We start from the raw sequence: 8,584 nt of genomic DNA, 5'->3' as shown, positions 1-8,584 counted from the left end.
CCCATTGGGGGACAATGACGGCCTCAGGAGTGGTACCTAGAAAGGGAGAATAATGATCCTAAGATAGGCATCTTTGGATAAAAAGGGGGGAGATGTTGGCCAGAGGCTGCAGAAGGCTGCTGAGCTGGATTCAAAGTGCTAACAAAGACACTGACCTTTTGAACTGAGGTGACCTGGAGTTCGGTCACTGGTCTGAACTGGCCAGAACCGGTTTGAATTCGTTCCGCTTCTTAGAGAGACAAAGGGACGGTGTGCGACCTGAGCCCTTGGAACAGAGCCAATCAGGGGATGACATCGGTCACTCCAGCAACTCTGAGCCAACGGAGAAGAAAGCATCGTTCGAAAAGACAGACTTGGGGAATAAAAACTGAGGATTTGCTGGCTTGGAGTCAGTGTGTGTCTTTGTTTGTTTGTGAGCAAGAGAGAGAGAGTGTGTGTGTGTGTTTTTGTTGGTGTGTCTTTGTTTGTGAAGGAGGCTCCGGGAGACTCTGGAAACTAACCCTATCGGAAGTAGGAACCTTGCGACCGGGACGGAAAGACTGCGTCGAGGACGTGGACACGACGTCGGGAGTAAGAGGGAGAATTGCCTGGCCAGCAGCGTCTCTCTTTTCTGGGTAATATAATATCCTTTCTATTCTGGGACCACTCTGGGAGTGTCGTCAGAAAACCTAGTGGGTGTGCGTTTAAATCCTAGTTTGAGTATAAACCTGTATAACCTGCTGTAAACTACATGCCTATATCTAACTAGACGTATAAGCGGTATGTACATGATCTAATAACGTTGATAAAGCGAATTGAGAATTAAGAGAGAATTGACTCTTCCTCTGTGTACTAAGCTAAAACCGTTAACCGGTGACTTCCGGTCAACAAAAGGGAGGTTGGAGATCGAGGCGATAGTTTGCAAGGACAGAAGGGTCAAGGGTGGGTTTTTTGAGGAGGAGGCAATGATGGCAGATTTGATGGGGAGGGGGACAGTACCTGAGGATAGAGAACCGTTAACAATATCAGCTAGCATGAGAGCCAGGAAGGGAAGTTTGGTGGTCAGCAGTTTAGTGGGAATAAGTTCGAGGGTGCAGGAGGTGGATCTCATGGTCAAGATGAGCTCGGAGAAGGTATGAGAGGAGACAGGAGAGGAACAAGAGAAAGATGTGAGTTCAGGGCGAGAGCAGGGGGGAACCATAGGGGAAGTTTGGTTTGGTGGGCTAGAGGAAGGGAGTCAGCTGAACGGATGGTCTCAATCTTAGTGACAAAGAATTCCATGAGCTCCTCGCAATTTTCGTTGGAGGTGAGGATGGATGGGGCATGGGTGAGGGTTTTAAGAAGATGGTTTGTAGTGGTGAAGAGAAGCCGAGGTTTATCTTTGCATTCCAGGATGATCCTGGAATAGTGAGCAGTTTTAAGCAGAGGAGAGCAGGACCCGATAGTGCCCTAAAGAAGGCCCAAAAGAAGGAGATATTAGGAGGAATGACAAAAACTTGGAGCAAGAGATGGGTTTCATGGTCCGGACATCTGAAAGAATCATAGAATCATAGAAGTTACAACATGGAAACAGGCCCTTCGGCCCAACATGTCCTTGTCGCCCAGTTTATACCATTAAGCTAGTCCCAATTGCCTGCACTTGGAACATATCCCTCTATACCCATCTTACCCATGTAACTGTCCAAATGCTTTTTAAAATACAAAATTGTACCCGCCTCTACTACTGCCTCTGGCAGCTCGTTCCAGACACTCACCACCCTTTGAGTGAAACAATTGCCCCTCTGGACCCTTTTGTATCTCTCCCCTCTCACCTTAAATCTATGCCCCCTCGTTATAGACTCCCTACCTTTGGGAAAAGATTTTGACTATCTACCTTATCTATGCCCCTCATTATTTTATAGACTTCTATAAGATCAACCCTTAACTTCCTACTCTCCAGGGAAAAATGTCCCAGTCTATCTAACCTCTCCCTATAAGTCAAACCATCAAGTCCCGGTAGCATCCTAGTAAATCTTTTCTGCACTCTTTCTAGTTTAATAATATCCTTTCTATAATAGGGTGACCAGAACTGTACACAGTATTCCAAGTGTGGCCTTACTAATGTCTTGTACAACTTCAACAAGACATCCCAATTCCTGTATTCAATGTTCTGACCAATGAAACCAAGCATGCCGAATGCCTTCTTCACCACCCTATCCACCTGTGACTCCACTTTCAAGGAGCGATGAACCTGTACTCCTCGATCTCTTTGTTCTATAACTCTCCCCAACGCCCTACCATTAACGGAGTAGGTCCTGGCCCGATTCGATCTATCAAAATGGAAAGAACTTGCCTTTATATAGCGCCTTTCAATGCCTCAGGACGTCCCAGAACAGTCAATGAAGGACATTGTGAAGTGTAGTCACTGTGGTAATGTAGGAAACGTGACAGACAATTTGCACACAGCAAGATCCCACTCACTTCACTGAGATAAATGGCCAGAAAATCAGTTTTAGTGATGTTGGTTGAGGGATAATTATTGACCAGGACACCGGGGAGAACTCCCTTGCACTGTTTTGGATATTGCCGGGGAATCTTTTACACCTACCTGAGAGGGCAGATGTGCCCTCGCTTTAATGTGTCCTACAAAAGTCGGCACCTCCAACAGTACTGCGCTCCCTCAGTACTGACCCTTCCACAGCACTGCGCTCCCTCAGGACTGATTCTCCAACTGTACTGTGCTCCCTCAGTACTGACCCTCCGACAGCACTGCAATCCCTCAGTCGTGCTCCTCTGACAGCACTGCGCTTCCTCAGTACTGACCCTCCCATAGCACTGTGCTCCCTCAGTAGTGATCCTCCGACTGTACTATGCTCCGCCAGTAATGACCGTCCGACAGCACTGTGCTCCCTGAGTAGTGACCCTCCGACAGCACTGTGCTCCCTCAGTAGTGACCCTCCGACGGCACTGTGCTCCCTCAATATTGACCCTCCGACAGCACTGCAATCCTTCAGTAGTGACCCTCCGACAGCACTGTGCTCCCTGAGTTGTGATCCTCCGACAGCACTGCAATCCTTCAGTAGTGACCGTCCGACAGTACTGTGCTCCCTCAGTACTGACCAATGTATCCAAGTTTGCTGATGACACAGCAAGTTGGAAATTAAGCTCAGTGGAGGATATAAAGAGTGTGCAAAGGGATATAGACAGGTTAAGTGAGTGGGCAAGAAAGTGGCAGTTGGAGTATAATGTGAGGAAATGTGAGGTTATTCATTTGGTAAGAAGAATAGAAAAACAGAATATGTTTTAAACGGTGAGAAACTATTAAAGGTTGGTGTTCAACGAGATTCGTGGGAACTTGTCCACAAAACGGAAATTTAACATGCAGGTACAGCAAGCAATTAGGAAGGCAATTGGTATGACGGCATTTATTGCAAGGGGGTTGCAGTACAAGTGTAAGGAAGTTTTACTCCAATTGTGCAGGGATTTGTTGAGACCTCGCCTGGAGCACTGTGTACAGTTTTGGTCTTCATATCTAAGGAAGGATATACTTGCCTTAGAGGCGGTGACACGAATGTTAACTAGATTGATTCCTGAGATGAGAGGGTGGTCATATGAGGAGCGATTGAGAAGAATAGGCCCTAATTCTCGAGTTCAGAACAAATGGAGGTGATCTCATTGAAACTTATAACATTCTTAGAGAGCTTTGACAGTCTAGATGCTGAGAGGCTGTTTCCCTTGGCTGGAGAGTCTAGAACTTGGGGTCATAGTCTCAGGATAACTAGTGGGCGATATCGGAGTGAGATGAGGAGGAATTGCTTCACTAAGGGGATTATAAATCGTTGGTATTCTCTCCTCCAGACGACTGTGGATGCTGAATCGGCCGTATGGCCTACTCCTTCTCCATATTCATTATGTTCTTATGACCATCCGGCAGCACTGTGCTCCCTCATTACTGACCACCCGACAGCACTCTGCTCCCTCAGTACTGACCATCCGATAGCACTGTGTTCCCTCAGTACTGAGCATCCGACAGCACAGTTCCCCCTCATTACTGACCAGCCGGCAGCACTGTGCTCCCTCATTACTGACAATCCGACAGCACTGTGCTCCCTCAGTACTGACCATCCGACAGCACTGTGCTCCCTCAGTATTGCACTGCAGTGTCAGCCTGGATTATGTGTTTAGGTCTCTGGAGTGGGACTTGAAATCACAAATTTCTGACTGAGAGGTAAGAGAGCTACCACTGAGCCACGGCTGGCACCTGAAATGGGGAGATGGAGATGGAGGGGCTTACGGAGACCACACTGGAGCGTGGATATGTCTGAAGTCACGGCTGTCAATGGTAGGACAAATGGACTGTGGATGCACAAGTTCCCAGAAGTGGAGGACCGGAGTGGTGAGCGACTCACCAATCAAAAAGCCAGGGGTGGGATGGAATCCGTCGCTTGGACTTCCCAATTTTTAACTGGAGGAAATTGTGTCTCATCTAAAACAGAATGTGGGTTTGACAAACACAAGGACATTGGAGTCATAGAATCATAGAAAGGTTACTGCACAGAAAGAGGCCATTCGGTGAATCGACTCCGTGCCGGCTCTATGCAAGAGCAATCCCTATCCCCGTTGTCCTGCAATTTATTTTCATTTCAAGTACTTACCCAGTTCCCTTTTGAAGGCCATAATTGAATCTGCCTCCACTACCCCATCTAGCAGTGCATTCCAGACCCTAACCACTCGCTGTGTAAAAAAGTTTTTACTCGTGTCATCTTTGGTTCTTTTGCCAATCTCCTTAAATTGATGTTATCTGATTCTTGACCGTTCTGCCAATGGGAACAATTTCTCTCTATCTACGCTCTATCTCGAACCTTAATGATTTTGAACACCTCTATCAAATCTCATTGCAACCTTCTCTGTTCCAAGGAGAACAACCCGAGCTTCTCCAGTCTATCCACGTAACTAAAGTGTCTCATCACGGGAATCATTCTGTTAAATCTGGTTTGCACCTTCTCTCAGGCCTTCACATTTTTCCAAAAGTGCGGGGCCCAGAACTGGACACAATACTTCAATTGTGGCCGAACCAGTATTTCATAAAGGTTCATCATGACATCCTTGCTTTTGTGCTGTTTGCCGCTATTTATAAAGACCAGGATCCTGTATGCTTGTTTAACCGCTTTCTCAACTTGCCCTGTCACCTTCAACGATTTGTGCACATTTCACCCCAGATCTCTCTGTTCCTGCACGAAGGGTTAAGGGAGGTGATCGTTTTGTCAGCGTCCATTTGAAAGCTGGTCCGTGTCTGCGGACTGCGTCACCAAAGGGAAGCATGCAGATGAGGAAGAGGAGGGAGCCACGGATTGAACCTTGAGAAACATCAGAGATAACGGTGATAGGGTGGGAAGAGAAGCTTCTCCTGGCTCTGATCAGATAGGTGAGTGGAACCAAGTGAGGGTCGTCCCAGCAAAATAGTTCCGTACCGATGAATGAGGAGATCATTGGTAGGTTTACTGTGTGTGTGAAGATGGGGAGGGGTGGGCCATGGGGGGTTTTAAACCCAAGGATGAGAATTTTAAATTTAAGTGATATGTAACTGGGAGCGAGTGAGGGTCAGTGAGGCCTAGTAGGACCTGGTGCTGGTTGGACACGGACCACACAGTTTTGGACGAGCTCACGTTTATGGAAGGTGGAGGTTTGGTGGCCGGGCAGGAGTGCATTGGAGGAATGGAGTCTGGAGGGGACAGAGGAATTGATGAGGGTTTCAATGGCAATGGGCTGAGGAAGGAATGAAGGCGGGTGAGGGAGTCACGGGGCCTCTGTGATGGAGGTCAAATCGGGTCATGAGCTGAGCTCGATGTAACACGGGGCCAATTTTACTGGAGCTGTTAACCAATGTAGAATAAACGGGTAAACACCTGCAGTAAAATAGCGGAGAGAGGAATGTCAATGGGACACGTTCAGTGTCCGTCCCCTAATATCACCCACATTCATTTCTGGGCTGCAATCCTCAACCTGCCCTTTAACTTTCCTCGTGTCAGAGACTCACAATTCATATTTTAACTGGGAAACTGCAGGAACAGAGTGAAACGGGTCTGCTCGTGTCTCTGGATTCAGTCTACACTGCGGACAATCGGTAACATTTATAAATGAACCACCAGGAGTGAACATGGTTAATATAATTATATAAATCTGTAAATGAAGCCGTTCATTATTATTGGATCAGTCCTGTATGAGAACAGATTTCAACTTTATTCCTGAGAGAGGTCTGATTGAGATAATGACCTGGACTTTGAGATGTTTGTGTTATATCCACCGCATTATTTACATCGGATTCAAAGCTGCTGATGTAATGTGTTTGTTAAACTGACTGTAACTAATAGCAATGATCAGGGATATAATCGTGTCAATGGCGACTTATCCCTTGTATAAATCAGGGCTTGTTGGAATGGATCAGCTCAGAGTGCCTGGCGGAGCCGTGATTTCCTGGTCAACAGAAGTCACTGCTTCTCACAGTAATGGAATATCCATTAATCGATCAGATAATGCTCATTTATTATCCTGTTCTTGCAGCGGTTGGAGTTCCAGGTAGCCGTTATCCCAGCTGTTAATGGTGTAAATCAGTGTTAACTATTCTGCTGTACTTGGTATATGATTTTTTCTCCTACCATGTTTAACACAGTCACCTGTTCTGTTCCATCAGTTGAATGATTGAATATGTTTAGTCTCTGCTCTTTCCGTCAGTCGGAGCTGCATTATATCCAGAGTGACCCTTTTATATCCAACCCTGGTATTGTTAGTGCATTATTCTCTGTATTGAATGTATTGTTGAATAATGATATCACTTCAACTTCCAAACTTTCGATATTTTAGGAGTTACATTATATCTGTTATGACTTTGTATATATAAAGCTGGCAATGTTACTGGATTAGTCTCTGTATGGAATGTATTGGAATCGGGTGTCCGGGCGAAGAGTTGGTATCAGAATATCAGCAGCTGTTAACAGTTTCATTTTGTGGAACTAATCTGTCCTGAAATATGTTTTCATCAATGTGTTTTCAGTGATTGTATAACAAGACAGCTCAGTGTTACATTGTTATAAAGAGGTAGAGCAGTGTCCTCCCTCCCCAATAATATGCTTCAATTCAACTGGGATTTCAATGTATTCATTGGTGATCACTGTTATGAAATATTATTTCATTATGTGTGTATCTGACGCCGCTTCAGATGTCTGGTTACTGAACTGAGTTTGCTGCTGATTCTTTCACATCTCCTTCTCTGCTTCACTGTGGATGAATTCAATGACTGTCACTGGACTTCACTGTAAAATGAAATGGCTGTTGTTATGTTGTCTCAATTTGCACTGTATCTGTTGGAATCAGGAGCGCTTCCATTTATCTGTAGATCGTAAGTGTGATTTTGGCGTTTTGTTAATTGAACAATCCCGCCATCTATCACTTTACTTTATAATTACAGGAAAAGGAATCTCAATTATTGTGAGATCTGCCTGGGAAAGGCATTCGATTCTGTTTATTCCATGATTTGTAGATGAAGTGAACAGTGCAGGTGAACAGGTGGAGAATCGGATGATCTTTAGAAATATTAAACTACTCCACAGAGGGTTCACTATTTTACAAACCGACACTGAGAATAGGATCGGTGGAACATGGGGCTGGTGAACAGATTGCAGGCACAGGATGACAGGATTTAATCGGATATGAAAATGGACTTGAGAAAGAGAGTAGAACGAGTGATGGAGAGGGCGACTGGGAGGGAAAGCGAGAGGGAGTGGTGTGAATAATTCATCAGAATGAACTGCTGAAACTTCCAGTACAATTAAACAGAGAAAATGTGATTTGAAGGTGTTATTATGATGTGGTCAGATTGAGTGAGTTTTTATTGTGGGACTCGCTCCTCATGTTTATATCCCTGTCAGGTCCTCAGTCTGTTTTTGTGAATGTTCCTTGTTTTCCAACTTAGCACTAAATATAATTGAAATTTACTTCAAGAAGAGCATCAGCAATTTATTTATCGTGATGAATTGTGAGGATGCTGTGTTTTCAAAGCTCGGCTGAATTCAATAAACAACAAGGTTGATTTAATTAATTCTCAACACAGGTTCCCTGACACCAATAACCACAGAAATGAAGAGTTGAATGTATTAGTTGGATTGTGTTAGTGGGACCTATAGATTAGATTTCCTCTCACACTCTGCTGCAGTCTCCCTCTGTGAATCAAAGCCTCTCCTCTCACTGCATTGAATCCTCTGTCTCCTCATCCCTTACTTCAGTTCGTGCAAGTTCCAAATTATCTACTCCTGACTCGCCTCCAGTTCCTACATGTCTTTTTCCTTGTCTACCTCCCAATCTCACTCACTAGGCCGGTCCTCAACCGCCTTTCCCGTTTAGTGCCAGCGCATGTCAGCTCTCTTAACCCAGAGCAACAAACCAGATGCACCTCCCTCTGTCCCCTCACCTTCCCGACACTTCCCTATCTTTGCCGTCAGTCTGGAGCCCAAATCCGGCTTTAACCTCTCTGGATTCCCGGTGTTTAAAACCCCTTCTCCCTTCCCCACCGGCACTGTGCCCTCACTCAGCCCTTCCAGTGGATCAGGTGCTCACTTTGTTCACTTTCTGT

The sequence above is a fragment of the Heptranchias perlo genome, unplaced genomic scaffold (genome assembly GCF_035084215.1).
Source record: "Heptranchias perlo isolate sHepPer1 unplaced genomic scaffold, sHepPer1.hap1 HAP1_SCAFFOLD_59, whole genome shotgun sequence".
Taxonomy (NCBI): Eukaryota; Metazoa; Chordata; class Chondrichthyes; order Hexanchiformes; family Hexanchidae; genus Heptranchias; species Heptranchias perlo.
The sequence above is the reverse complement of the archived record's forward strand: the minus strand, read 5'-3'. Positions refer to the sequence as shown.